At 39.1% G+C, this 22,433-nt stretch overlaps 1 pseudogene; it reads left to right on the top strand.

Annotated features, from left to right (window-relative positions):
* Nucleotides 1–6,794: 6,794 nt before the first annotated feature.
* LOC115518682 overlaps nucleotides 6,795–22,433 on the top strand; it is a 136,210-nt pseudogene continuing 120,571 nt past the window's right edge.

Here is a 22,433-nt window from a genome sequence, read left to right as displayed (position 1 = left end):
GTGTATGTGTGTGTGCGGGCGCGTTGGGGCAAGGGCGTTGAAGGAAAAATAGAAAATGTGATTGGCTAGAAAAATTTAAGTCTTTGGTTTGATTTAGAATAGGTTCATCAGGGCATATACTTAACGTCTCGTAAGTGGGATGATACAGTAGCGAAAACAGTACACTGACAAAATTTACTTTCATGTGAATTTACTATTCTCTCTGGGATAACTGACAATTTGGTATGGTATAAGAGTTCCTGAAATTTTTCTGCGCATTCACGGTTAATGCCATACTCAGAACATTCTTTATTCATTCAACTTTATGTATCTATTGAGCATGTATTCTGTGCTAGACATTAGGGAAATACAAGTGAGGGAGGGTAACAGCATCTATGTTGTAGAGACCAGAGTGATGGAGAAAGTGCTGATGAAGTACAGGATAGGAGTGCCTCACTTTTCCTAGGGCATGCAATGCCAGGGGACATTTCCCACACTAAGGCCTGGGGCATGAATGAAAGAAGTGGAACATTATCCATTCATTCAGTGGATATTTCCTGAGCATCCATATGTGCTCAACGCTATTCTGGTGCTGGGGACATAGACTCATGAAACAAAACATCTGATGCCCCTGACCTCATGGCCCTTACGTTCCAGTGATGGGAACAACAATAAACATCACAAATAACATAGGTGTTTCAGGTGGTGATAAAGGCTATGGAGAAAATTCCAGCAGGGAAGAAGGAATGGGAGTTTATGGAGCAGATAGGACAGAGCTAGGCTGGCCAGGGAATGTTTTAATGAAGGGAATTTGAGGAGAAGGAGTGAGCCTCATGCCTATCTGAGGGAAGAATGATCTGGGCCTAGGGACACTAGTAGCTGGCCTGTGATTTTGGAGAAGCAGTGGCAGGGCCAGACTGGCTGGAGCAGAGCAGAGATAGAGATAGGAGGTGAGGGCAGAGACATAATGGGGAGACCAGAGTGTGGTGCCCCTTGGGTCCTTTTCAGTAAGTTTGGCTTTTACTTGGCATGAACTAGAAAGACAATACGATGCACAAGAACCAATGAACAAAGGCCATCCCTCTGGCATGAGTTCAGGGATGAGCAAGTGACTCAAACCCATCAATGAAGCCCCAATCCAACTGGATCTGGGGACTTTGTACATTGGCATCACTCTTCTGAGATGAAGGTGACGGATCTGGATCTGTGTAGCCATCTTGTGTCTACATAGGGACTGACAATGAAACGACATCAGCTTGCAGTTTACATATGTTTTATTTGCTTAAGTGTGGGAAGAACATGGATAACACTTTTATTTTTATAAGCCAAATTTTTAGTATTTTTCTACAGTAGTTAACAAAATAGCAAGCTTTTAAAAGAGGGTTTCTCATGCTCAGGTGGTGCTCTTTGCTAAACAGTATTGTGTTGAGCAGGAGTAAAGCCAAGGAAAGCCAAGAAAGACTTTAAGAAGTCCTTCCTTATTGGGAAAAAAATCATGAATCATTTCAATACAGACCATAGCTCAAAGGGACAAAAATTAAGAAAGGAATTCAAAAGGATCAAAAGGAACATCCAGAATACACAGATAGGAAAATTACTTTTCTTTTTTCTTTTTTTTTTTTTTAACGTTTATTTATTTTTGAGACAGAGAGAGACAGAGCATGAATGGGGGAGGGTCAGAGAGAGGGAGGCACAGAATCGGAAACAGGCTCCAGGCTCTGAGCTGTCAGCCCAGAGCCGGACACGGGGCTCGAACTCACGGACCGCGAGATCATGACCTGAGCCGAAGTCGGCCACTTAACCGACTGAGCCACCCAGGCGCCCTGGAAAATTACTTTTCAAATTATAAAGTATTCTGCTTGACTAACTCAGAACCCAAAAGGAGGAGTTTGTGCCTTTTTCTATAATGTGGAGTTTTTGAAGATACTTTCAAAGAAATCATTTGGATGTCCGACCTTCAAAAACAGCTCCTAGCCTAGGTCTATAGTTTGACCGTATCTGAACAAATTTAAGCTAAGATAACAGGATTTATTTAACTATTTTCCTCATTCAAATGCACATCAACATCGCAGAGGTACAAATTCTTTTCTCCCTGCTGCGTTTTAGCCTTTTAAAAACAATAGAGTAGGGGCACCTGGGTGGCTCAGTCAGTAGAGCATCTGAGTCTTGATCTCAGCTCAGGTCACAATCTCCTGGCTTCCTGACTTCAGTCCCCAGTGGGGCTCTGTGATGGCAGTGGCGAGCCTGCTTGGGATCCTCCCTCTCCCTCTCTTTCTCTGCCCCTCCCCTGCTCATGCTCACTCTCTCTCTCTCTCAAAATAAATAAACTTAAAAAAATAGTAGAGTAAGATTTACACATAACTATATACATACACAATATATGTTGCAGAATTGAGACTTACTTTATGCCAAGCACAATGACCATTTATTAAGTACCTTATGAATGTCAGAAATTTCACGTTTCCAATTCTTATAACAAACCCTTAAAATTTGTATTATATTTCCTATTTTTACATAAGAATTGAAACTGAGGCATAGAGAAGTATGTGAATTGCACAATGTCAAACAGCTGGCAGATGGGAGGTTTGGTGGAGATTTTTTTTGGCCAGGCACTGTATTCAGCACTTTACAGGTGTTACTTCATTTAAGTTTTACAACAGTCCATTAAAGGTGAGGATATTTAAGAGGAGATTCAATAAAGATAGAGGCAAGACTTATCTGGGTTAGCCTGACTCCAGAACCCCTGATCATACCAGTATATAGTTTGTCTTTCTAAATGACTTCTGGGGACACCTGGGTGGCTCAGTCGGTTACGCGTCTGACTTCAGCTCAGGTCATGATCTCATGCTTCAGTTCATGGGTTCAAACCCCACGTCAGTCTTTGTGCTGACAGCTTAGAGCCTGGAGCCTATTTTGCGTTCTGTGTCTCTCTCTTCTCTCTGCCCCTCCCCTGCTCTCTCTCTCTCTCTCTCTCTCTCTCATTCTCTCTCTCAAAAATAAATAAACATAAAATAAAAGACTTCTGAATTTTCTACTTGAAAGCATTGCTAAAGCTCAAAATGGGTTGTACTTGGTTTCTCATTTAATTCCCAAACAAGTCCAAATGGTTAGTTTTTACCCAAGAATTCAAAACTGGACCTATGGGCACCTGGGTGGCTCAGTCGGTAAAGCGTCTGACTTCGGCTCAGGTCATGATCTCACGGTTTGTGAGTTCAAGCCCCATATCAGGCTCTGTGCTGACAGATCAGAGCCTGGAGCCTGCTTCAGATTTTGTGTCTCCTCCTCTCTCTGCCCATCCCATGTTCATGCTCTGTCTGTCTCTGTCTCTCAATAATGAAAAAATGTTAAAAAAAAGAAACAAACAAACAAACAAAAACTGGACCTAAAGAAATGAGCACTGCCTACATCTCTCTGGAAGAACTTTTGCTTCAAAAACTGATGTGTGCCAAACTTCCGGGTTATTAGTATGTTAAGGCTTAGTCTTCAGATTTCCTTTTCCACAGAACACGTTTTGGATGGTCTGACATTTGGACACATGTGGAATACTCAATACTGCAGCATTGGGTTGAAACGGCCTTGAGATGACTCTTAGCTTCAGAAATTATATTTGGCCAACTAGAAAACCTCTCAGGTCTGAAAGGATTCTTACCACCATACGGGGTAATATAAAATCTATTCTCATTTGTCAGATTTATGGTTTTTCAACACAGTAAATGTGAGAAAATTTAGTAGCAAATTCAATGCATGGAATGATTTCACTAATATCAATTAAGGAGAGAAAATAAATCTAACCAGAAAGCTATATCCCTTAAAAATCATTGAAGATATTTAGAAGTTTGTTTTGGACTTACATTTTTTGTGTAAACCCTCAAAAGCAGTAACAGAGGTTAAATAACCATACTAAACAATGGGTTTTTATATTTAGGAAGAACTAGGTTTGTTAGTATTTATGTCTAATAGTTCTCAGCTTACTTGGACAGTGATATATGAACGAATTCTAAACTGCCAGTACATTGAAGAACAACCTAGGTGAAGTAATCAAAAATATTTTTTTTTATCAAAGAAGATTTTCCTCTTGTAAAATGCACATAAGATTTTCAAAATTATTTACAATAATTTGATTCATTCTTGAGATAATCCAGACCAAAATATGAATGACAATTGAATTACTTTCTGGTTTGTATCTTATTTTACCCATTTGCTCAAAATTTGGAACCCAAATTTAGAGTCTCGTGTTTTAATATAGCTTCTTAAACGGGTCTCTTTTGGTCATATTTGTTGTTGTTTATAATTTTCTCTCTCTTCTTCTATCAAAATCTGTTATCCTTATGGGACCAATAAACAAATTCATGACTTCAAGTCAAAAATCATAGCAGTCTACCAGTAGGATTCATGTTACTTAGGGATTGGAAGGCTTAAAGCTAACAAGAGAAATAATAATTGTGCAACTTCAGGAATTATACATTCTTTCTACAAATATTTATTGAAACCCTAGTAAATGCTAAGAATGAACATAGTGGCTAAGAGCACAGACTCTGGAGCCAGGCTGTCTGTGGGAAAATCCAGGCCCTACCACTCACTCTCTGTGGGTGACTTGGAGCGAGTTTCCTAATTTTCTTACTCCCATTTCCTCACCTTTATAATGGGATGATGATAATAATAACAACATCTCATGGGTATTGGAGGTAATTGAGATTAAATGAATCAATGTAAGTGAAAGATTAAGAACACTCCCTGCCACCTTATGAAGTTTGCATATGTAGTAGTTAAAGAATGATTATCACTATAATTGTGACAATGAACCAGATACAGCCATTGCCTTCACAGGGCTGAGAGGCATGGTATGTAGAGCGCAGAACTGATATTCATCACAGGCTTGTTATATTCTAGGTATAATGGAATTATGTTATTTATTATATTATTTAATTCTTATAACTATTTCAAGGAAGGTTTTATGCTTTTCAGTTTAGAGGTGAGAATATTGAAGTTTACAGTGATAAAATAACTTTGCTAAAGGTTCAGCCAGTAAGTGACAAAACCAGAATTCAAACCAGAGTTCTATGCATTTCACCACACACAGCTGATGATTTACATAAAATAGCTTTACTTACTAGGAAGACAGTAGAGCACAGTGGTTTAAAGCACATCTGAAGACACACCATGAGGGTTTTAATTCTGTCTTTTCCAACTCCAGAGAACGGGTCCGTGGGCAACTTTTCTGTGCTTCAACTTTCCCGCCTATAAAATGATCATAATAATACCTCGAAACAGAGATGATATAAAGATTAAATGAAATAAGTTCTTGAGTTGTACTAAGTACTCATTTTTATTTGATTCATGGAAATTAGACAATGTATGTGGTTGTCTTTCAACTTCTCATTTCGTGTTCACAAGTGTCAAAGCCAAGTTTCTAGAAATTATTATGCAGGCTCTAGATGATTACTTGGCTAATTTAAGAAAATTAGACTCTCATCATTTAATTACCTATAGAGCCCAGAACATTCTAGGCAGGCCGACAGTTAGCTGGTAAGCACTGCCGAAAACATACTGGCCATTCAATTATTGAAACACAGGCCTTCCATACCAGATGGTAAATGATTTAGGATATTGAGCCCAGGTGTTCAGTGCCTGCAGGTGAGGGTCACTCTCAGCAGCTGCAGAGTGGACTGAGATGGCCAATGACAGAAACATCCACGTCACTCATATCCTGCTCTGGAGTGGCCCAAAGTTGATGAGGGCGACAAGGCACATAACAGGGCAGATGGTGGGGATAACAGTGATGCTGGTTGGGTCAGGCGTCTGGATGTAGGCTCAGTGCCCAGCCTCCCGCAGGCAGCAATTAAGTACCAGCAGGCATCTAATACTACTAATTTAATGGGGAGAAACCTTCCCCATTGTGCAGTTGTGCAGTTCAGATAGGGGCATCTTTGAACCAGTAACAGTAACATCAAGCAAAAGAGCACACCAATAATTCCTAAAATTCAACAAATGACTTTAAATTATTAGAACGATTTGGTGATCTACGGGCACAATGACTCCTATCACTTTGTAAGCAATTCTATGTTATCTGTATCTTGGTTTATTTAGAAAATAAGAAAGATTAAAAATGTTTAAAAAAATTTTTATTTGTTTTGAGAGAGAACGCCCAAGCTGGGGAGGGTCAGAGACAGAGGAGAGAGAAGAGAGGAGAGACAGAGAATCCCAAGCAGGTTCCACACTGTGAGCACAGAGCCTGATGTGGAGCTCCTTCTCAGGGACAGTGAGATCGTGACCTGAGCCAAAATCAAGAGTCAGATGCTTAACCGACTGAGCCATCCAGGCACCCTTAAAATTTATCTTGATTTAACAATTGACTCTATATTATATTTTTATTTCCGGTTGTTAAATATGTTTAATTACAGGCAATTATAGGCATTAGAGAGACCACGGTACGAGAATAGCAATATACCACATAGGTGCGTAAAATATATTTGTACAAGGAAGGATGGAATAATCTCTCCCAAATAACCCAAAACTTTGCTTTCTAGGTAGTCTGCAGGTGCAGTACACAAGAAAGGAATAAAGGAAAGTGGGGGAAACTGCTAGCCTTGTCAAGTATTCTAAAAATGAACCTTTTCGATTACTTGTTTTTGTCTGGCAATATTATTGCCTCCTGTTTCTGTTCGCTTTCTTTAGCTGTTCGTTTCCTTTTCTCTCTCTGAGGAGCATTTGCAGTTCTGAAGTGGTTAAATGCCCCCATTCAGGGTCCACAAGTTTGTATTCACCTGACAGTATTGTCAGAAAATGTATCATCATCAAAAGACATTAGAATCAGCATGGGCGTGGGCCAGTTTTCGGAATCTAAATCTGGACACATGGTCAGACCACGCTTCCTCACTCATGAAATATCTAGTCGGGTCTACCACGTGCCGTGCACACAGGGTGCAAACAGGATGCGAAGGCCGCCGCCTCAGGGGCTTTACGGTCTAATCTAATCTGGAGGCCAGGTTGCTCAACGGTGACATACCATCACAATTGCTTGCTACAGAGGTGGTAAGAAGGAAGATGATCCTCTCCCCTTTGGGAGAAGGGAATCAAATCTGAAGATACTCTTAGCAAAGTTTTGGAAGAAAAGCATTTCCTTAGCAGGCAGGTGTTAGGATTGTGGGAAGGACATTCTGGGCCAACACAGGCACACAAACAGGAACTACCGAGAGAACATAATCTACCCCATGCCTGGACAACTCAACATTCTCCAGGTCTATTCACCTTGAAAAAAAATTCACTCGGAAGCCTTGGGATCTGATTTGTCTTGATATTTTATTGTGTTTTATCCAAGTGCCTTGGTTCTCCTAGAAGCAGGATGACTTCAGAAGGGCAGCTTATTGGTTACAGCTGAAGGAGCTTCGGACGAGGGAGGAGAGTGACTTTGTCCTTTTGCTTGTTAACATAAATGTAACCTTTGCTTCATTTGTGGGACCAACGTTCTTTAATGTATCTTGGGTTGGATACTGAGAATTTTCTCAGTAGGCTACCTTTGGAAATAAGCTCGGGGCTGAATCACAGCAATTACAAGCCTGAGATGAAAGGAGCCACATGTACACGGAGGCCTTTTAAAGACCCAGCCAGGCTTCATTTCCTCTCACGATGGGAGGCTTTGGGTCTCTACTGACTAGGATGTAACCACAACAAAACAATATCTCTCTGTGTGGGTTTTAAAAATAAACTGAAGTGATTTGTATGTACAAATGGCATCTTAGAAGAAGGAGTGTAGAAAAGCCAAGTTAAAAAAGAAAACAAACAATGCTTGAAATCCTTCCTTTTCTTTTCCTACAGGTTTTCTTCCTCAAAACTGTTGTCTGGAAAACTCATCTACTGTCGCATTGCATACTGAGCAGCTCACTCACCCTGAGTTTTGCTTGGGATTCTAATGCTATTATTATAAATAGTATTATAGATAGGCTATAGCACTGGGCCTTCACAAGGATAACTAAACGCCTCCAGGCTTTTAAAAGGAAACACAGGGAATTTGCATTTATTGTCTTGGCTGCATTATAGGCAACATAAAGGATTCTTTGGAGGCTTGAGAGGTGGGGTCAGCCATGTCATTTGCATTTTAGGAGAGCTTAATCAACTGATTAATGACACAGAAGAATGTATACACTCACCTGATGTTTCATTTGCATAGTTTATCAGTAGGAGATTTTTTTCTGATAATTTGCATACTCTACTGCTTTCACAATTAGGATAACGATGAGAAACCATCAAACTCTATAAACAATGGCCACCGGCTCAATCTAAATACAGAAGGGGAAATTAGAATTTATCTAGACCACTGACGTTAACAAATATATATTTTTAATTATTATAATTGCTACTCAGCAGAAATTGACCAAGTCATACAGGCTTCACACATTAAATTATTTAGACTTTATAATTATCTTTAAATAGATTTTATAATTATCTTTAAATAAATACATCTAAATAAATTATTTAGATTGTATAATGATCTTTAAATAGAGTCTTATTCCGAGTAACTTAGGGCGATTGAATCATTAGGTCAAGAAATTAGTTAAGGTATACTTTATATTCAAATTCAGTTTGTATCTGAATGTGCTTTTTACTTGTAGAATCTCCAAGTATGTGAAAAGTTATAAGAAGGCATTTACATTAAAATGATATGGAGGACAGTATTGCATAAATCTAAAATATCTAATTAAAAAATAAAAATTTCAGCCAACTGCCAGTTATTCTGTCTATACAAATATCAGAATGCTGGGGCGCCTGGGTGGCGCAGTCGGTTAAGCGTCCGACTTCAGCCAGGTCACGATCTCACGGTCCGTGAGTTCGAGCCCCGCGTCAGGCTCCGGGCTGATGGCTCGGAGCCTGGAGCCTGTTTCCGATTCTGTGTCTCCCTCTCTCTCTGCCCCTCCCCCGTTCATGCTCTGTCTCTCTCTGTCCCAAAAATAAATAAACATTGAAAAAAAAAATTTTTTTAAAAAAAACAAATATCAGAATGCTGACACACAAATGAATATCCCTCCATATATGTATATAATTAAGTTTATAATTATCAAATAATGTTTTTGAAATAGTTTTAAAGGAATAAGTAATGGCATGAAAAGTCAATCCACCTTTAAAATTCTGCTTTCATTTCTGATGTTCTGAAATACTTTTACATATAGGAAATAAAAGGTACTTTGATAAAACTCAACAAAACATCAAGACAGATCAGATCCCAAGGCTTCCACATGATTTTTCTTTTTCTTTTAGGGTGGATATGCCTAGAGAAAACTAAATTGTCCAGTCATGTGGCACATTGTGTTCCCCCCGCCAGATTCAAGCATCTGTGACTGTGTTGGCCCGGAATGCCTTTCCCACAACCCCAACATTTGACTGCTAAGGAAGAACTTTCTTCCAAGACTGGGTTAAGAGATTTGACTTGTTTCCCCACAACAGGTAGATGATTCTCGTTTGCCAGCTGGGTTGCAATTATTGCATTATAATAATGTGACTATGATATTGTGTCTTCCAGAACTGACTTTATAAATCACTGTATTTAAATGAAAATTTTTCTTAATGTTTGTTTTTGAGAGACAGAGAGATAGAGCATGAGTCAGGGAGAGGCAGAGAGAGAGGGAGACACAGAATTCGAAGCAGCCTCCAGGCTCTGAGCTGTCAGCACAAAGCCCAACGTAGGGCACGAATCCACAAGCTGTGAGATCATGACCTGAGCCGAAGTCGGAGGCTTAACCGACTGAGCCACCCAGGCACCCCTTAAATCGTTGTACTTTGAAATGAAAAATTTTACTAATTCGTAATCTTCTTTGAGTCAAAGGAATGTAGGTGCATGAAAAAAGAATTTTCTCACAAAATTTTATGTACCTTTTTGAGTAGTTCCAATAAAAAACTGAATTTTGATTGAACACAAACTTTCTTTTAAAAACATGTTCAGGAATACTATTGCCTAGTTAAAAACACTCTGGACAGTCTGAAAAAGTGAAAATGACATTTTCAAAGGTTCCTGTTTTCCTTTATTTAAAAAAAAATTGTAATTTTTATTTTATTTTTGAGAGAGACAGAGTGTGAGCAGGGGAGGGGCAGAGAGAGAGGGAGACACAGAATCAGAAGCAGGCTCTGGGTTCTGAGCTATCCACCCAGAGCCTGATGTGGGGCTTGAACTCATGGACTGTGAGATCATGACCTGAGCTGAAGTTGGATGCTTAACTGACTGAGCCACCCAGATGCCCCACCTGTTTTCCTTTATTAAAATTGATAAAGTAGAGCTAATTTTTTAATTGAGTTATAATTGGCATGTAACAATTTATTAGTTTCAGGTGTACAACATAATGATTAGATATTCTATATATTGTGAAAGATCACCGCAGTAAGTCTAGTTAACATCTATCGCTTTACACAGTTTCAAAATTTTTTCTTGAGCAGACTTCTAAAATTTACTCTCTTAGCAACTTTTAAATGTGCAAAACGGTATTATTAACTATAGACACAATGGTGTACATTACATCCCAATGACTTATTTATAACTTTTTTTTTCAATATATGAAATTTATTGTCAAATTGGTTTCCAATTTATAACTTTTGACAAGCTTCAAAATAGAACTTATAAAAGAATAATCGTAAACACTTGTGTTTTTTTGTTTCAAGTGGAAATATCTGATGGGTTCACTAAATGTCTAAAATCTCCATATAAAATCACCGGTATTAAGATATTTTATTCAGTCTACCTGGTAAAAGTAAGCAATACAATAATGTCTTCTGGAAATTAAATAGAACTCTTGTTTTCCCCCAAACCATTTGCTTCCTCCAAGTTTTCCGGTGTTGGTGAAATGGCCAATGTCTTACCCAGTTGCTGAAACCAAACTCTAGGCAGCATCTTTGATTCCTCCCCTCCCCTACTGTCCATGCAGTAGGATACTCCCTTTTGTCGGTCTACTCTCCTTGGCACATCAAGATCTCTGAGGATCCTGATGGTTTTTTGCTGGCGTTCAGCTCCTAGCTCAAAAGCCATCCCCCCCAGTGAGTAATTCCCAAGCATTCAATCTGAATTAGCGCTCTTGCCCCTCACAGCCCCGTGGGGCATCAGATCAAGTCACTCTGTTCTACTTTCTTCACATCTTTCAGCAACACCTGGTGTATTGCTCACTGCTGTGCTTACTTGTACTGTTTTCTCTACCAGAACATAAGCCCTCAAAGGTAAGGACATTTTCTTTCTTGCCTTTGTACCTAACAAAATGGTTGCATATAATACACACTTAAAACTGTATTTCAAATGAATATTTGAAAACAGATTTTTAAAAATTTGTCTCATCCGGGATGGCTGCGTGGCTCAGTGGGTTAGGCATCTGACTTCAGCCCAGGTTGTGCTCTCGCAGTTCGTGAGTTTGAGCCCCGCATTGGGCTGTCTGCTGTCAGTACACAGCCTGCTTCGGATCTTCTGTCCCCACCTCTCTCTCTGCCCCTCCTCCCTGTCTAAAATGAATAAACATGAAAGAAAATAAAATAAAAGTTCTCTCATTCAATAAGTACCTCATTTGTGTCTATTATTGTGCTAGGACATAAATTGAAAGACATTTTATCACTTTCTACTAACTTGAAAAAAATTAGATAACTTGGCATTCTTCCCTGTGCCTCCACCCCTTCTGTTTCCATCTCTCCTCCCAGGGACCTTACTCACAGGAAGAGAGAATGGTGAAATGGAATAGCACGGAGTTAGATAGGAGTTTGTGACTTCCAAACTGTGTGATCTTACACCAGTTGTATTGACTCATAGATGCTGTGTTTCCTCCCTTGAAAAACTGAAATAATTGTTTCTATTTTAGTGGTTGTTGTGAAAACTGAATATAATGATGAATGTGTGTAATAAATATCTTAGCACATTATTGGCTTTCAATAAATGGAAGCTTTTATTGCTACTATCTCATGAAATGATCTGAGGTCAGTCATGCACCAAGCCAATTTACTTTTGAATAGTGCTTGCATAAGCCCAATTTCTGAGCAGGTAATTGGCAACTAGCAAGCATACTAAAACACAATACGTATCATATTTTTAATGGTCTGACTCCTTTCCTTTCTTTAAGAATAAAGCAAGAGATAATTGTGACTCTGATTCCTGTTGTTTCTTGATGTGGCTGCCAGATTGCATGGCAAGCCCGTAGGCGGGAGTCTGTCAGTAATGGTCCAAGTGAGTAATAAGGTGCAGTCATGTCAGAAGCACAGAGCATCATCTCATAGTTGGGCGGTGTGAGGTCAAGTGGCTGGCTAAGAAGGTAGCATTCTGTAGATTCAAAGCAGAGAGAAAGAAAAATAGTTCTTTCCATCCAGGAGGCAATATGAAGTATACCTGACTGTATGTTATTTTAAAAAATACTCTGGAGCTAAGAGAATATGTCTCTGAGGCGAAAAGACAGATCAACTATGGGAACTTAAGTCAGCAGCAAAGAAGTAAATTTTATCATAAACAATTAAATATCCAACAGGACTAATTTTATTTATTGCTCGATAGATAGTATCTTTTTAATCTAAAACAAGCTCATATAATAAGTTAGGTGCTTTGGCAAAAGGATCTAAAACACTTTCAGTTCCACTTCTATTTAGGCTTAAATCACCCTCTCCTTTACTTCAATTCTTGATTAGAACTCTTAACGAAATTACCGTGTCTGGTATATATATATCACCAGCTCCGCTGGAGATACCAACACCTGAAGGCAAGTGTGTATATGTGCTTGCATGGGAGTATATACGTGCCTGCGTTTATGTTTTCATGCACACATACGGTGTTTCCTGCAACTACTGCTCTGACCCTGGGGGAGACCTTGAATCCTCTTCCCTTTTACGTAACTGATAACCAGAGGTTAATCTGCCTCTTCATCTCTTGCTCTAACTGGGACTAAAGCAGAGCTTGGGACCCACCATGTTTGAGGGGTTGCAGGGGAACCTGGGACTCTGCTGTTGTGTGAAATGGCCCAATGCTGAATTAGTCTATATTGACTAACCCCAGTAGAATACTTTTATATAAGAACTCACCCAGGTCTATTTGTGGTTGAATCCAATCGGAGTCAATATTGAAGTTGGTTTCTTAGAGCTACTTTATATCTTCCTTGGAACCACCCCAGAAATATAAGACACCTACATATTGAAGGAGTCTCAGTATAACTACAGCAGAAACAAACTCCTTAGGCTTCCTAGAGCAATTCATACCAAATCCCTCCAAAGGCAATGGTAGGGGGATAAGTTTCAGAATACTTTCGGCCCCATGAGAATCATCTATAACTATGCTGTCAAAGATGGTAGCTACTAACCCTCAATCTCTATTAGAATTACATTTTAAATTAATTAAAGTTAGATAAAATAAAAAATTTAGTCCCTCAGTTACATAGACTACAATAGTCACATGTCTATGTATTAACACAGATGTAGAACATTTCCATAAGAGCAAGACCAAAGTTTGGGGTAAACTTCAAAGTTAGTGCTTCTTGCGGGCTTCCAATAATCCTTTGTTGAATAGTTGAGTAATTCACCAATTTTCTACACCTGCTCAAGCACCTGCTGCCCCTTCTGTGATGCTAATCAGGCTTCTAACTACTCATGCTATATCTCCATTAAACTGTGAGCTCTCTGAAGGCAAGCGCTATGTCCGTCTAGTTTATCATTGTATCCCTAACATCTAGCATGATGCCTAGAACATAGTTAGTGTGCAATAAAATATTTGTTGAATGAATGAATGAGTGAATCCTAACCTTCCTTGCATATATCACTCATGGATAAAATGCCAATTCCTTGGGGTTAGTGTGAGGACTAAATGAAATAGCATAAATAAAGTACCTGGCACGTGCCTGACACTTAATAGGTGTTCAAATACCACTTCCTCTCTCACTCTTTGATTAATAGAAGCCTGGGTCTCCTGGATCCACAGGTCAGAGGGACTTCTGGTCAAGCCAGTAATTTCCCTGGGTCTCAGCTGTTGTGTTTCCTTCCCTTTGATCAAAAGCTTGGCTTAAGTTATTAACTACAAGGGAAAGAGATCAGAGTTCAGTTCTGCTATTTGGCACTAATGCAGCAGTTCTCCAAGGGAACAAAGTACTAACTCAGAGCAGTTAGCTTCATAATTCATTCTAGAAATCTCTTCCAGACTAAAATTCTGGCCTTTTACCAACCATCCGGTTCATTCAGCCTTCTCTTCTCCTATCAGAATTCTTAATGCAAACGGTGCCAGCAATTAAGTGTCGACACCATTCCTACAGATTCCTAGACATAAATTAGCACCGCAGGGGCAATTGGAGGGAGAAATTTGGACTGAATAGTACTTTAGGATGAGCGCTTGAAGTCTTTTTCTTTGTCCTTGCTCTCTGTGTTCAACTCTCCCCCTAAAATGCTACCTTTGTGTATTTTAGAAGTAGAGAGGGATGGCAAAGTTTTGTTTAGCTTAGAGGCAGTTATTGGAAAAGCCAATTCTAAGACGTACAAAACAAAAAAGGGAAAGGAAAAGACCCTGAGTGTTTTCCAGGGTGGTTCTAAGTATTATGGAGCATGTTGTGGAAAAATTCTTAGCCATCTGCTAACGGATATTAGTAAAAGTGGAGACTGCGCTAAATAATAAAGTGTCGGGTTGTCCTTTACAGAAAGTTAATAAAAAGAAGGAAGTGAAAGACTGCTCATTATTTTTAATGACTGTGCTTTCCAGCAGAGTGCCTGTGTCTCCCTGCCTTTACTTTCTGCCTTCTTTCAGTTCATTATAACACACTAAACTACTCCTTAGAATGATAGCTTTGTTCCGAAGCTCGGAGTTTATTAAGAGGCTCTCAGTCCCAGGCTGACCGGTCGTTAATCACAGTTCCAGTGCCCAGGTGACGATGCAAGGTGTGTCCGTGACACTGTCCACGGAGCAGTCACCAGCCATGACTGCCCTGGATTTCCTTCGGAGCAGGTCCACGTCGTCTCAGGGATCCAGCTCTTAAGTGCTTCATTGTACTTGGTGGGTGATGTAAGTTTTAGCCATCCATAAGAGTAACTGTTACCAGAAGAGTTCCTCTCATTTTGGTAAACCAGGAGAGAATATCATGTGGTTGGTAGTCTTGGTCTTTGAAAATTCCACATAGATGTAATATTCCTATCACACTTGCTGTTCTGGTTTTATTAGTTCCCCATACACCATTTGAATGTATGAACTTCATGCTGTACATTTAGAGTAAGTAGCTTTCTGTATTAACATCTTTGGCTATCAACGACCCGAGATCCCCCAGAGAAATTAGGGAAATGTGGATAATAAATTCAGTAATAGTGAGATAGAAAAAACAAGTAATCCTTTATTTAACGATGATGCCAAAAGAAGGTAAACTCTTTAATTTAGGCACATATGTGTTTCAAGAAGTAGTAAAGTATTGAAAGCCAACAAATATGAATGAAAATACTTACACAGAGAGAAGGGATGAAAATTCCAGCTCTAAACTCTATTATTAGGTTATACCTGCTGTCTTTGTTAGGTTTTTCTTTTAAAAAAGCCATGTTTCTCTTTCTAAATAAGGGCTAATTTGGCTGTGCTCTGGAAAGCCCTTTGAACTTTGTGTTCACAAGTCCTTCTGTTTTGAAAAAGAGATACGTGCTCCAGAGAGCGCCTGAGATGGGTAAGTGACACCAGGCCCTTGAGTGGGTGGGGTCGGAGCAGGAAATGTGGCAGCAGCATTTTCTCTGAACTGACTGGGATTTAGTCCCTTTGACATTCTTCAGGCAAAATAATCAGACATTTACTTATTTATATACTCAAGAATTGGAGTGACACTGCCTGATTTACTTGCGTTTCCATGTGAGCATATGTGTTTTTAAACAAAATAAATGTGTCTTTTTGCCAAAAGTATTCAGGCACTGTATCCTTAAAAAAGACTTGCTAGAAATAAAGTATATGTTTATTCATTAGCTGTCAAGCACTTCTGGGCTTGGTACCCACACAAACATGCTGTTTAATGTGGAGTTTAATAACATTTATATAGAACTGAGCTGACTATCTTGGTGGAGAAAAATCCATACTGTTCATACTGACACAACATGATGTTTTGTTTGTCTCCATCCAGGAGAGGAGAAGTTTGACTAGGGCTATCCAGCTTTATCTAAACACTGCCATGCTGCTGCTGCTGATGATGATGATAATCATAATAATAATAGTAATAATGCACTTTACCGTCATTCTAGAAATGAAGAATGAAGCCAGCCAGCCAATATGAAAGAAAAACGAACATATTATAGTTTTCTCCAAAGCCCAGTAGAGATTTAGTCAGAGCTATTTTTACCTTCTCCCCAATGATTTAACTTTCTTGTCTCTTGACAACGATCTAGCGTTGTTTGATCTATGCAGTTTGAAAGAGACAACATTGATAAGCCGCTGAGCAGAAAACGAATTAGGAAAGAAAGAGTTCATTGGATTGCTGGAAAAATAACAAAGTGAACAAAGGAAAGAAAGCAAATGTTCTGTTCTGTCATCGACCAGGCTTACACTGCATGGAGGGAGTTAACAGTCATTTCCCCAAGGCCAGGCCTGCTCTACTTGACTTGTTATTAGAGTCTGTAGGAAAATCATCAGACTTGGCTGGGACAACACGTTCTAAGAACTGGTGATGTGAGAGGAGTAGGGATGGTTCCATGGAACATGAGGAACGATAAGAGGCGACACCTGGGGTGAGAGGCTGAAGAAATAACATTTAGGGGCAGTTAAGTGTTAATCGCATTGATAGTTAAACTACTCTGTTAGGGGTTACAAATTGAGAAGTTTAACTGCATTTCTGTTTCAGGATGGTAGGCTTTCCTGAGTCTTGTGGGATAGGTGTATGATTTTCTAAGTGTGTACACACACGCCCATGTGTCATTGCATGTGTGCAGGAGAGATTGAAGAGAAGGAAGAATGGAGAAGAAAGCCGTTTCCATTGCATACATCTCTGCTTCGAATTGTAGCATTTAAACAGATAAAAAACTATTACCAGTAGATTGGGATACACTGTCTTCTTGAAAACTCAGTTTGCTCATTTATGGGAGGCAATACTCACCGACTCACAGCTTAGTTACAAGCATTAAGAGGATACGTGTAAAGCATACTTTAATATCTATATAGGAACAAATAAACATTCCTTTTTCACCTCTCCACCCCAAGATCTATCCTGATAACCACCCCCTTTTGCAACCTATCCAGGACAGAACAAACAAGAAAATAATCCACAGTAAGCTACTGAATGCGAGAACTAAATGCTTATCCTACCTGTACCTGAATATATAAAGAGGATTGGGTAGGATAAAATAATGGAGAAATAGGTGTTCAGCAGATTATTGGTTTTCAATTTAGATTCCTATCTATTTCACTCTGATTATTTTGGATGGATGCCCTAGGGTAGCACTAAGGGGACACATTGCTACAGTAATAAGCCCAGATTTGGACTAAGAATAACTTTTAAACAGTTCTACCTCTTTCATCTTTTCTCTTGTCAAGACTATTGAGCTCATTAGTTTAAAGTACCAGCATGAAAAAGAATTCCTAAAAACAGATAATGTTATGAGCCTTGGGGAAATACTCTATTATAATTTGCTCTACAGATACATTTAAAAAATAGCTCTACAAGAATTATTGCTCAATTATAATAAAATTCCTATGACGTTACATGCTCTATGTTAATAAGCGTGAGCTCATTTTGGCCCACCTGTTATTACAGTGAACACCACAGTGTTGTGGTGAAGGGTCAGACAAGACAGGAACAGAGGATGTAGGTAACCAGGAAGCCAGAACTCAGAGCGGAGAAGTTAAAGACAACAATGGGTCTCCACTGAGAAAAAGGAGGGAGGCTGGGGGGTTGTGCAATAAAATTTCTTTGTACTTTACAGCTTCGCTTCCTGAAACTGTTGCAATACCATTGCTATCTCCAAAAGACTAAAGTTCTAGGCTTGGTAAGGAAGGAGTAAATGGAAATTGCATAAAGATCATTTTCTTCCTGGAACAATATAAAAATTTTGGCTGCCTTTTCTGGCAGAGAAATGTTGAATTATATTCCTTTTTCATATAATATATGGCTTTTCTATGAGATAAGTCTTTAGGGAAATGAACCAACATCCTTTCCCACCCTTACAAGTTGTCAGATTATTTTGTTTTGCAAATTTGGATTTGCTAGAAGTTATCCACTGAGATGGGCCAAGCAGAAAAAATGAAAGTGTGTACCACACACAATCATAATCAACTCGACATAACTGCAATTTCCCATGGAGCCCAGACTGTCATTTCCCAAGTGTCATCCATCAGGGGTCAAAACAAGTTGAGACTATTTGATTTAATATTATCTGATAAACAGGATCAGGTCTGGACAGCACCTTAAAGAAAGTTCTTTGGGGGACAAAAAAGCTTCACCCAGAAAGGAATAATGTTAGATAAATTTTACCTTTCCAAGTCAAATTGAACTCATGGTGGAAGATAGTTGATCTACTGGATGTATAAAACAGAACTGGATTCTGGTTCATTTTTTCTTAAGAACTCCATGTCTGCATACTTTCTGCCAGGTTTTTACAATATTATTGGCAACACATTCCAAGTGGTTATCCATATCCAAAGATTAGAAAATTCTATATTATTTTCACCGTTGATCCATTGCTACTGTAGAAATGATTTGTTTTTCTGTCTATAATGCCTCTAAATTTTATACTAAAATGCTCCCCAGGAAACTTCTTACATACAATGGACAATCTCTGAGTTCCTCTGTCAATAATAATGTAAAGTAGATTAGGAAACTACTTTTCTACTAATAATTAACCATTAATAAAAAGGTGCATTAATGGAAGACTTGTGACTAAAATCTTGGAACAGTTAATCCATTCGTTATATCGTAAAACCTCATCTGCAGTTTGATTTAACACCGTAACCCCTTAGAAACTGGTCTGCCATACAATTGGATCTTAATAAGTATTAGTGGAATGAATGAATACATTGATGAGTTTATGAGTCTAATAGCTTTATTCAAAATGCTGTTTTGTGAATTACCACCCAATTTGTAAGTGCCCTTTCCTACAAAAATGAAGAATATATGGATACTGCCCTGATGACCTTACAATTTAAGTGGACGGAAAAAACATAAATCGATGAAACAATAAAACCACCAGCAGCAAGTCTGGCATTAGAGGAAGACAAAAGATGGTGTTATGAGAACTCAGAAGAGAGAGATGATGCTCAGCTGTGGTTGTACCACCCCAAAAAGAATATCTCAGTGTGGTGAGAAGAGCTAGCATAAAGTAGGCATAGACCCTGGAGCTGGACAGCTGAGATCAAACCCTAGTACAATCTGGCAAAGTTGGCCATGTACACTGGTGAAGTTACTTGGCCACTCTGGGTAAAATAGTGATAATAATAGATTCTGCTTTACAGAGTAGTCGTGAAGATTACCCCAGTCCCTATACGGATTAACCTGATAAAGGCACAGTAGCAGGCTCACCTCTACTACTGGTGATCTCGTTCTTACCATACTTGGCAGGCCTTCTTTCCAAATGTTAGAATGTTGAAATTATTCAGCTGTCACCACTAACAGCATATTCTAGAAGGAAATGAATGTCAGATCACCTTGGAACATGTAATCCTGGACTCTGCCAATAGCTACTACAGCCAGCTGCTGAGGGAGTCTCTTCTTCAATGCAGTGTGGGTAGATCTGATCCTCAGCAGCATTTCTATAACCTGCTGGAAGTCCTCACAACATTTGCAGTGGAACTAGCACGTTGATACTTCATCTGGCCACCAGCACACTTGACCAGAGCGTAAAACCATGGGTGGGGGGTGGATGGGAGCTGAGAAGGGAGGGTCTCGATTCTTAGATTTACAAACCTGTGTTGCTCATTCAAAAAACCTCTCTGATAAATACAACTTCCCTTCATGCCTTCAGGGAATGTTTTTCATAGGATGTGAAGAATTTACGGTGAAAACAACTTCATCTGAGAATCTAGGAGGCAGCTAAGCCCCAACATTCTTTACTTACTCATAACTTTCCAGGAACTGCAGTTGCAATGGCTTGATTCCTGAGACCATGGCAGAGCATTCCTCATCACCCTCATTGAGTGTAGAAAGAATGTTAGTCCTGGTCATTGAATTTCTTCTGATCGGAAATCTTTTATCCAGAAATCTCTACCCCCAAGTCGGCCTTCCATACCAGGCACAAAGACCTGTCTATATACACTCTGTCCAATTCACTAACTTTTTGGGGAAGACAGTAGAGCTATAGAAATAGTAAGTAAATATTCTTTAACATTAATAGCACATTGGGGCACCTAGGTGGCTCAGTCAGTTGAGCATCTGACTCTTGATTTTGGCACAGGTCACGCAGGGTCGTGTACTGAGCATGGAGCCTGCTTACGATTCTCTCTCTCTCTCTCTCTCTCTTTCTCTCTCTCTCTCTTTCTCTCTCTCTTCCTACCTCTGCCCCTCCCTTGCTCATGCTCTTTTTCTCTCTCTCTAAAAAATAATAAAAAATGAAATAAAATTTATAGCACCATAGAATGTCTTCTTGTGTAGCTTCATTACTGAGCAGCAACATAAGAAATTACTGGCTCCTAACAACAGCCTTATTTGTTGCCTTTCCTTCAGTTGTTAAAAAAAAAAAAGTGAAAGAAAAATAGTGAAAATCAGAATATGATTGTTTATAGGTTTAACATCCGGGAAATTAACTTGCTTTCGGTACAATCATGTCAGTCAAAATGAAAATTAAACTCATTTTCAAAGCCAGGTTTACCTGAATTCAACCTACCCTCCAAGACTTAAAAAGTAAGAATTAAAACCGGTACCACTGTTGTGTTTAGCTTCTTATAAAAACTGTTGTGTTTACTTTAAAATTCATTTTCTTCCAATCAGTTTCTTCTTAATGAAATACAACATGCATTTATATATCTGATTTTCAAAGAAGGAAGACAAAAACTTAGCTTATATTACAGGTGGCTGATTTTGTTTCCTGCCACTACAGAGAGAAAATTCTTTGACTACTAAACTGTTTTACTTTGAAGTGGACAAGAGAGGGCACTCATGTATTTCATATATAATTGTGCATAATTTTTTTTTCAGCTATTAAAGGATTGACTCACAATCCTTATTGCATTTTTAAAAATACATTTTAAAAAGGATTGGAAAAAATACAAAATTAATATATAACATTGATACAAATATACTATTGTTTATCAATAAAAGGGAGAAGGAAAAGAGAATTTTTGGAAGATAACCGTATACATCTCTTTAAGGGGATTTTGACAAACAGACAAACATTTTTTGCTACTAAGCTTGATTTTAATGCACTCTGAAATGAGCATGCCTTAAAAAGTACTATTTGAAAAGAATGAGAAAGACTTCTGTTTAATCAAAATTTGGCAGAAGCTAGATTGTTACTTAAAAAGAATGATGTCCTTTGGCTGATAACAGGGAATTGCCAAAATTTATAACTGAAAAGAATGAGGTCATCTCAACTCAGTTGTAAGGAGAGGACTGTACCCTTTCCAAAGGGCAGTCTAATGCCTTCTTTGAACCAGCCCACTGAGCGGAAGCCGGGGCCTCCTAGCACAGGCCAGGAGGGAGGTGAGAGGCAGAGCCTGCTCTGAGTCCTTGCTGTAAATGTCATTTCTTGCCCCTGCACCACTCTATTCCACATCCAAACCATCTTTCTGCAGAGGGTCACAGAGCCTGCATGTGGGTGGATGCTTACACTTTTCCTGGCATCATTTACCCGCCAAGTGTTAAATATAAAATCCCAGCCAAAGCCTTCAGACAGACATTCCTGGTGGACCTCAGAAGGGAAGGAGCCCGAGGACAGCATCCTTATCCAAAGATCAAAATGTAGGGCAAACAGCCAGAAATCATCAGAGGCTTCAAAGCAGAGAAAGAAATCAGGCATTCCCCCCCCCAACCCCACCCCAAAGATAAGGGATTATTCATTATAATCTTTTCCACAAGTATTTGGTTCAGAGTTGGAGAACAAGTCATAACTTTTGCTACCTTTAAATATTCTAATGTTTTTAAATTCTTAAGATCTTGCCTCTTATAATGTAAAACACTCAAAAGCACAGAGAAACAGTGCTGTCTCCCCCATTAATTTCAGTTTTTAGCAAGACAGAGTGCTCTGCGGAGATATAGACGCATTTGTGAATTTGATCTTGTTTATTGATCCTTACATGATTCTCCTAAATTGTCATAATAGCAGCGATTACTTCTGACGCATTATCAATGGGAAATGAGGATTCAGGACAAATAGAAGCTGGTAGTGATGTGAAAGCTACATCTATTTATTCATTCAGGCTTACAACAATGGGCAGTTGGAAACAGTGAATGGGTGGGAGTGAACTGACTCAACATTTATTGATGAGCTTACTGAGTGTGCATCAATCACACAGGGTCATGAAGAGATCTCAGGGAGATATGAAACAGAATCCCTATGACATGCTCTGTGGCCACCATTCTCAAACTTTTGGT

This window comes from Lynx canadensis, chromosome B4, assembly GCF_007474595.2.
Source record: "Lynx canadensis isolate LIC74 chromosome B4, mLynCan4.pri.v2, whole genome shotgun sequence".
In the NCBI taxonomy this organism is placed as follows: Eukaryota; Metazoa; Chordata; class Mammalia; order Carnivora; family Felidae; genus Lynx; species Lynx canadensis.
Note: the sequence above shows the minus strand (reverse complement) of the source record. Positions and strands in the feature narration are given on the sequence as shown.